At 35.0% G+C, this 9,133-nt stretch overlaps 1 long non-coding RNA gene across 1 annotated transcript; it reads left to right on the top strand.

The window, feature by feature from the left end:
* Positions 1-8,132: 8,132 nt before the first annotated feature.
* LOC311430056 lies at positions 8,133-8,915 on the top strand. Its single transcript, XR_014688524.1, has 3 exons — positions 8,133-8,307; positions 8,453-8,544; positions 8,682-8,915. It is a non-coding gene; the product is annotated as an uncharacterized lncRNA (long non-coding RNA).
* The last annotated feature ends 218 nt before the right edge of the window (positions 8,916-9,133 follow it).

Genomic DNA, 9,133 nt, shown 5'->3' with positions numbered 1-9,133 from the left:
CTGGCAGTGTTACTGAAAGATTATTCTCAAAACCAATTCACACAGCAATTTTGGTAATTTATCTAGACAGTCATGCTATGACTTTTGTTACCAGAAAATCACTTTATTCTGTATATAAAAAATAATTTAATACCTTGCCATGTCAGAGACTCAGGTTTTTAGCACACATAATGATGCATTTCAATGGTTAATCCAGTTAGCTAAAATATCATATGGCAAACTATATTCTCAGCTCCCATTGCTTTGAGATACATGTCAAAATATATGAGAAAAGAACCAAAAGCATGGTTAAATGTTAATAAACATATTTTTTATAGTGAAAATTCAAATATATATATATATTTCAACTTACTGTAGGTAAGGATGATGAGAGGAGAACAGGATGTCTTGATTACTTAATATATTTCTTAAAGAGAATGTTGTTAATATAACTATATTGTATGTATGAAAATCTAAAATTTGAAGTTTAAATTTTGTTTAGGCTATGGAAATGTTTCTGACTCTTTTAGCAAGGACTAAGTAGACATAGGTAGATCAAAATAAAAATTACTTCATAATACATTCATATTACTAGATATTGTTGAAACCAAGAATCATAGGCATATTTTTGTACAGATAATCTTCATTTAAATATCAGTACAGGATGCAAGAAACTATCACAAGAATATTCTATTGTCTGTTTTGTGTAATAAATAAATAAATAAATAAACATTGCATAGAAGACTAAAAGACTACATTTTGATTTTAAACCTTATCTCCTGAACACTACATTGTCTTCTTTCCTTCCTCTTGAACTGAGAAAAATGAAAGTCTCCCTGTCAAAAAAAAAAAAAAAAATTGTTTCTGTCAACACCTACTACACAGTTATGGTTCACTACACAGTTATGTACAATAGAGAGAATACAAGTACCTAGAATAAAGAGTGAGAAGATTGTTTTCTTAGGACACAATAGAGAACAATATTGACACTGACAACAATCTTGTATCCATTATTTCAGCTTTACATATCTCCTATTATTATCTCTTATTATTATATCTCTTAGTATTATATCTCTTATATCTCTTATTATATATTATCATATTTCAGTGTATAGTATACTAGAACATACATAATTTTAAATAATAAAAAAAAAAACATTTTTAACTAATAGAAATTAATTATAAAACAACACTATCTTTTATGAAGAATATGTTCTTCAAATAAATGAGTTAGTTCATTTCAGATATTTAGCACATTTTTGAAGATTGCCAAGGAGACATCATCTGAGATGAGTATTCTTTGTCTAGAGATAAAACAACTTCATTCATTTTAGAAAAAGACTTTTGTTTTTTCTTAACTCCAATCCTTTTCATATAATTTATTTTCTGAAATATTAATGAGGTAATTTTACCCTCAGTACTATGCATTTATCATCTACGGGGAACATATTAGTATTTTATCCATCTACTTATTTACTGTAAATTTGAAATTCCTTGTCACTTGATATGTGTTGAGTTACTTGTATAAACCATTATACCACATGCATAATCATATCACTTTTACTTCAAATATACACCATTTCCCAGAATCTGATTTGGTTTATTTTAACCGTTCTGTGTAGAATTGTGAGGAACAGAAAATGCAGACAAGATGAGGATTAGTCAATAACACCAACATTTGCATTTCAGTGCTAAACGCTGCTGAAAATTAAGAGATTAAAAGGTTTTCATTTCCATAATCACTGTACACACCGGGAATGCCTGACCTAACTCTAATTATCCATCTATAGTTTCTTCTTTGACTATGATGGCCTTTCAATAAAGAAAAATATAACTGTTCAACCGATAATTTAATAGGAAAAATACATGCTTAAGAATAGATGATACATTTTTGTTATGTTTTAATCCACTGGCTTTACGTGACAAAGTTTTGGTAGTATGTGTGTTTGCGTGTGTGCACACTCACAGTGAGAAGAGTCCAGGAGCTGTTCCATGTTCACAGAATCATAGAATCATCTAGGTTGGAAGAGACCTCAAGATCATTGAGTCCAACCTCTGACCTAACACTAACAAGTCCTCCACTAAATCATATCACTAAGCTGTACATCTAAACATCTTTTAAAGACCTCCAGGGATGGTGACTCAGACATTTCCCTGAGCAGCTCATTCTAAATGTTAGATAATAAATGCCTAAATAATAAATAGGTAAGAGCTAGATCCAGCCAGCTCAGAAAGAGACTTACCACTGTCCAAAGCCAATGAGAGACAGTGGTTGTGCCTCTGTGAAAGCAGATTTAGGAAAGGGAAAAAAAAATGTGGCAAAGTGGCTATGAGAGAGGAAGGAAAAACTGTGAGAGAAACCAATATGCAGTTAAAGGAGTTAGAAGATGTGCTCCAAGCACTGAAGCAGTCCATGTAGAACACAGTGGTGGGTTGTCCTCCTTGTGGCTCAGGGGGGACCATGCTGGAGCACCACACTGAAGCCTGTCAAAGACCTGCAGGAGAAAGTGGATATGCCCTAAAGGAAGAGGTAGTCCACTGAGAACACATGCTGGAACAGGCTCCTGGCCAGAATTCCAGCCTATGGAGAGGAGCCCATGACGGAGCAGTAGCTGTGGTACGTGGGGGCCCCACGATTGAGCAGTCAGTTCCTGAAAGGCTGCACCCTGTAGAATGGTCCCTACTTGGTCAGTTATTGAAGGCCATGCTGGAGCTTTTAATGAAGAACTGAATCCCATGGGATGGACACCACATTGGAACATGAGTTATTTATTTTTTTTTAATTTGATTGTTGTTTCTATCTTATTCTATTATTAATTAGCAATTAATTAAATTAATCTCCTTGAAGTTGGGTTTGTTTTGCCTGTGACAGTAATTAGTAAGCAATCTTGCTGTCCTTATCTTGATTTATTATTTTTTTTTCTTCCTGTTCAGGTGAGGAAGGGGAAGTGAGAGAAGTTTGGTTCCTGGCAGCTATAAAAGATTAACTAAACACATCCACTTAAATAGATTTCCAATATACCTTAAGATTTAATTTCTGCATATTTGAATGTTTCAGGTAATATTGTTCTTTTATTAAAGGTGAAAAGCAAGCCAAACCACCACCACTAACAAAAACAGGAAACTTCACACTGTTGAGACTGTGGACAAGGAGAAAATGTGTAGGCTGGATATCTTTTAAAAGACTAAAAACAGTTGATGTACTAAAGATGTGAATAAGTAAAAATTAAGAGAAATGAAATCTCAACTTCTTTTACACTACAGTTTATGAAATAATCTAAACCAATTAAAATTTGTATAGAAGAAAAATAATAGCTATTTCAAATAATATATTTAAAAGTTCACAGATAAAAATACAATCTGAAAAGCAATAGACAAAAAAAAAAAAAGAAAGAAAAAAAAAAAGAAAAAGAAAAGAAAACTATGTAAAAATAATAATAATTTTACCTTCTAAAATATAAAGCACAAGGAAGGGAAATTAGGGCATTTAATAAGAAAGTGTTAGCAACTTTAATGTAAAGTTACTTTTGTAACTTTAATTGGTAAACAAAGTTACGCAATGAGTTGTACCTTGGCCAGAAAAACAAAACAAAATAAAACTACAAATCAAAACAAACAAACAAACACAAAAAAAGTCCTCACTGACTGGTGTTAAACTAGTTCCCTTTGATTACAGATGGAAAACATCAACATGTCTCTGTGGAATAAAACTAAGATCACATGGAGGTCAAAATATAATGTAGGCTCTGGATTAATTTAACCAGTTACAACGCCAAGTAAAAATGACTTAAAGAATTTATTAGAGTTTGTTTGTTAGTTGGTTGTTTTTTCATTTTATTTGTTTTTCTCATTTGTTTGTTTGTTTCCTTGTTATGGACTTTACTACCAGTGAACTTAGATTTTTCCCATTCCTAGGAAAATACTGTCCCTAAGATCTTTTCATTTACAGTCCCACAGAACATGCTACAGAATTCACCATTTTCAGTTTTCAAGCTTACCGAAAAAATACATGTAACTAATATTATTATCCAGACTGTTCTACAAATGAGTCAAACTTCATCAAAACAATAATGCCTTTTAAAAATGTAAACATGTAAAAAGTATAATTTTCTCTTAAACATTACTGTTGTATCTCTTTATTCTTCCTACAGTATTTTAATTGGGTTTTTAATAGGAATTTTTTATATATTGGACTCTGTGGGAATTTTGCTTTACTAACAAATGGCAGCTGTATGCCTGTGGAACATTACTTGATCCATTCTCAGTCTGCTCTAAACCAACAAATTTTTTTTTTTCTTATCAACAGTAAAAGCTAGTACTGTGAATGTTAAAATTCCTTCCTTGATGATTCAAAATTCCTACTTATTATTTCAGTTTGTCTTGTAAATATTTCTGTTGGATTTATTTATTTATTATAATTAAGCCTTATGTCTTTCAAAATACAGTTCTGAAATACAGTATTTGTTCTTTTCCTTCATTTTTGAATGTTAGTGTTTCAGGCAAATGGCTAGGACACTGATTATATATTCACCTGTGATAAGCTAACTGAACAGGATATGGAATACTGCTAGACGTGTGTAGTGGTTTCACTCTCTGCCCCTGCTCTGTGGTGTAAATGCTTGAAGTAACTAGGAAAATAAAACTAACATTCACATTTTTAAGGAAAAGGTACAGCATTGAAGAGGCTTTCAGGGTAGGGCATAACTGCATTACCTGAGCATTTCCTAGGCTCCCAACCTTAGATGCTATCGCGCTGGGGAAACTTGGTGTGCTAGCCCTAAGGAACAGCACGGAGCGTAGAGTGGAGTGGAGACACCACGGCTAGGCTCTGTAATCAGGTGGGGACTCGATTGTTCTTGTGCACAAAGCTGCATTTTTTGCCACCCTAAGCCAAAGACCTGTCATGTTTTGACAAATGCTGTACCCTAGTGTACTTTTGCTCATTATAATATCATTATAATACCAAAACACACCTCCATCCCAAAAGCTACCCACCTCCAAGGTGTGACCACCCCTCACTGAGCATGCGCCCTGAATTTCTCGGAGCCTATTACTTTAAACGGAGACGGGAAAACTTTACACCAATCATAACTAAGATGTGCTTGACTAGAGCCACTCAGCTCCACCTAAAAGAGAGAAAATAATATAAATTGGCCCAAGAGAGAGGGGATGTTAGGGAAGATACCACCGTCAGGGGAGATACCACCCCGAAGACAACATCTTTAGGACCTCCTGACTCCTGGGATCAGTCGACGGGCTGAGCCTCTCTTCCCCCCCCATTGGGACGCCTTTGGGTGAGATCTGAATACTTGCTTATAAATCTCTATAGAGTCTTTAATCCTTTTAACGCGTTCATTTCTAGGCTGCACACCTGTGACACCTGTGACATCTGTGACACCTGTAAACACCTGTAACATCTATAACATCTATAACACCTGTAACATCTGTAACATCTGTAACATCTATAACACCTGTGTATTTCATGCATACTAGCTTGCTTTTGCAGACAGTCCCTATCACCGGCAATCCAAAAGAACCTGATTATCTGTTGCTGTAATAAACCATACTTGATTGCATTGTGATAGCTCTCATTAAGTGCAACGAGGGTGAGGGTTGTTATCCGTGATAGTTCAGTGTTCTGAATCTAACCAGACCCCCAGGCGGTTAATGCATTTTTGGTGAATGTCCAAACGGACCCCCAGATGGTTAATGCGTTTTTGGTGAATGTCTGAACAGACCCCCAGACGGTTAATGCGTTTTTGGTGAATGTCTGAACGGACCCCCAGACCGTTAATGAGTTGATGGTGAATGTCTGACGGGATCCCCAGACGGTTAACATGTTTTTGGTGAATGTCCAACTGGTTCAGTACTCTGAATCCGACCGGGCCTGTAACGGTTAATCAGCTACACCCCTTAAAGCGACATGCTCCAAAGTGGTGTCCCTCCCACAGGATGCAGTCCTTCCTGAACTGATCCTGTGTGGGCAGCACTTCTTCACTTCAATAACTGCTCTAATATGGGTGCGTACCACAGGGTCCATCTATCAGGAGCAAACTGTTCCAACATGGATCCTCCATGGGCCATAGATGTCTCCTGGCCAGATGCACCTGCTCCACTGTACTCCATGGGGTACGTCACCTTCCACGGGTGCAGGGGGACAGCTTGCTTCACCATGAGCCTCTCCACAGGCTGCAGGGGAACTTCTGCTCCAGCATCTGGAGCACCTTCTGCACTAAACTTGGTGTCAATAAGAAGGTAAAGAGACTTGCCTAAACAGTATCTAAACACTCAATCTACTTTATTAAACAATCTTTCTCTCTATTCAGTTGGAAAAGTAGAAATTCTCATCAATCTCCTATTTTTCACAAGTTAATTATATACTTATATGAGGAGTATCTTAATACAAATAATGCATTTGCTTATACTAAATATGTTAATATTGTCATTATTCTTGGACAGTACATATTAACCACGCCCCTCTATCTGAATTTGCTATTGTAGGTTAGCAAGAAGCTGTTGATCTGTTATATAGAATTATGGTAAAATTGTGAATCTCTTGGGTTGGAGAAGAACAGTCATTCTTTGAATTCAGGGGAGGTTGTTGACCTGGTGTAAATTGTGTTTTAAATAAAATATCATATAAAGATTATTTTTTAAACATATTTTGACCATACTTATTAAGGAAAATATGCTTATGAAAGGATATAAGTCCTTGTGTATACAAGCTCCATCTAGCTATGTTGGCTTTCCTGAGAGCATATAACATATTTCTTTCCTCAGTAGTTATACAGTTGTAAGCTCTTACTGGAGCTACATATCAAACATGTCAATAATCAAATGCTTCCTCCTGTCCCTGTCTTTGCCTTAAGGCACAATTGCTTGCTTCATGTATATGTATTTTGCCTGCTGCCAGCACCCACCATGATGCTCTGAAAATCCTAAATAGGAAATATTGATTGCAAAGTTTGTCAGAGTTACCACCCAAAATAAGTGATTTCTCATTTGGAAAATTAAATATAGAAGTGTTCATCTAGACATTGAAGCTTATCATCTTTAAGCTAACATTTCAGCATAAATTTCAAGCTCTCAAGTTCTTTATATTTGTGAAAACGAAGACATAGAAAAGTGGCTAACTATTAAAAAATTCATAGCAAATAATGTTTCCTTGTTTGATTTTTTATTTGAGAAAAAGTGGTTTTGAATCAATTATCCCTTTCAAAATAAAACCAAATTACAAAGAGATCCATCAAATGATGGAAAAGAGGATTTACTATTTTATGTGAGTTTATCTGTAAGCAAACTACCTCTATATTGGAAAGTTAATCCAGCACAGAGTCATATATTAAAGATGTGTCCAAATAAACATCAGAAATTCATAAGGAAGGGATCAGAAGGTAAAGAGATATTTCTACATTTGGGATGTTCTTTTTCCATTAGCAGCCCTAATACTTATGTTTGTTTCCATTAACAGTGGCTGTTTATCTATTTGCAGTAATTTTCCTCTCTGCTTTCCATTCAGAATAGTGTATTTTCCTATCTTAGTTTTGTTGTCTTTTCTTCATAAGGAATAGGTTGTACAAAAATCAGGATATGCAGAAATCGGAGGTTTTTTATAATCTTTTGATTTTATTTACGAATATTTATGTATTAAAATATTTGGAAAAAAAATATACAAAACTTTTCACTGACGGTAAACAAGAAGTTTCATTAGAATAAAATAACCCAAACTCTAAAGTAAGCTTTTTGTTTTGTTTTTGTTTGTTTGTTTGTTTTATATATGTATTATATATGTACATATGTATATATATATTTATTTATGTATTTTTATTTATGTATTTTTGTTTATTTATTTGTATGTATTTTTAGGACTATTAAACTTTCACCACTGAGTGAGTGGAGTCAGTTTCATTACTGCAGTCACATGGCTTAGCACCATGTTAAATGTTCTGAGCATTCTTGACAAACAGAAAATTCATTTTCAAAGCAAACTTGCTGACTTGATCTGCTTTAGATTAGCTGACTGTGTATTTCTTCTAAGTATCACCACTGACCTTTCGTCTCGGATATTCTGTTTTGTGGTTATGGGTTTTATCAGTGTTCTTGATCTGGCTGGGTTGGACTTAATTTTCTTCATAGAATCTCGTATGATGATGTAATTTGGATCTGTGACCAGTGTTGATAACACAGGGATATTTTAGCTCTTGCTGAACAGTTTCTTACACAATGTCAAGACTTCCTCCGTTTCTCATTCTCACTCAGAGGAAGCTGTGAGTTTTTTCAAAGTACTCATTACTCATTACTGGCTGGATATCAGTCTGCTGATGAAAGGTGAGTAGTGATTGTTTTTGTACCATATGGATTTATTTATTTATTTTTAAATTACAGTCCCTCTCCCCCAACCCCCTTCACCTATTAGACTGTCTTTATTTTGATCCACATTTTTTTTTTTTTTTTTTTTTTTTTATCTTTCCAGTTTTCTCCCCCATCCCACTGGAGGGGATTGAATGAACAACTGGGTGAGGGCTTACCTGCCAGATGGGGTGAACCCACCACATTCACAAATGGGTAACTATCTGATGGAAATTTCCTCTCAGCTGTTCAAGAAAATTGCAAGTTCCTGCTTTTCTTAGATCATTTTACTAAGGGTGGCAAACAGACTGGATCTGCTCTTTCAGAAGAACACTGTTTCTTTCTTGTTATAGGTACCAGGAAGCCCTACAAATCACTGAGTGAGAATCCTGTCACTAATCAGAACTGTGAGATGCTTCGAGGGTTATTTATCTGTCTATCTGTCCATCTACTTATGTCAGAAACAAAGTGAGATAAGGAAAATACAGATATCTTAGAATACTTCAGATGAGACAGATACTTTTCTATTTGCATTGAAGTGTTTAAGTTGTTTTTATTCTGCTGCCATTAAAGTCATGATAGCTAAATTCTGTTAACTGTCTGAAAATCTTGAGAGCTGTATTCAGTTTTGTGACTGAGTACAGCATACTTTACCAGAATTTGCCTCTGTGGCCCCCCAAATTAATACATAAATGTAGTGCTATAATAATAATAATAATAATAAACAACCACCTTCTGCATTGCCATGTCACAGAGAAAAATGTTCTCTGGCAATTAGTGCAGGGCATGAACAGTGGCCGTTATG

The sequence above is a fragment of the Aythya ferina genome (assembly GCF_964211825.1).
Source record: "Aythya ferina genome assembly, chromosome: 1".
NCBI classification, from domain to species: domain Eukaryota; kingdom Metazoa; phylum Chordata; class Aves; order Anseriformes; family Anatidae; genus Aythya; species Aythya ferina.
Note: the sequence above shows the minus strand (reverse complement) of the source record. Positions and strands in the feature narration are given on the sequence as shown.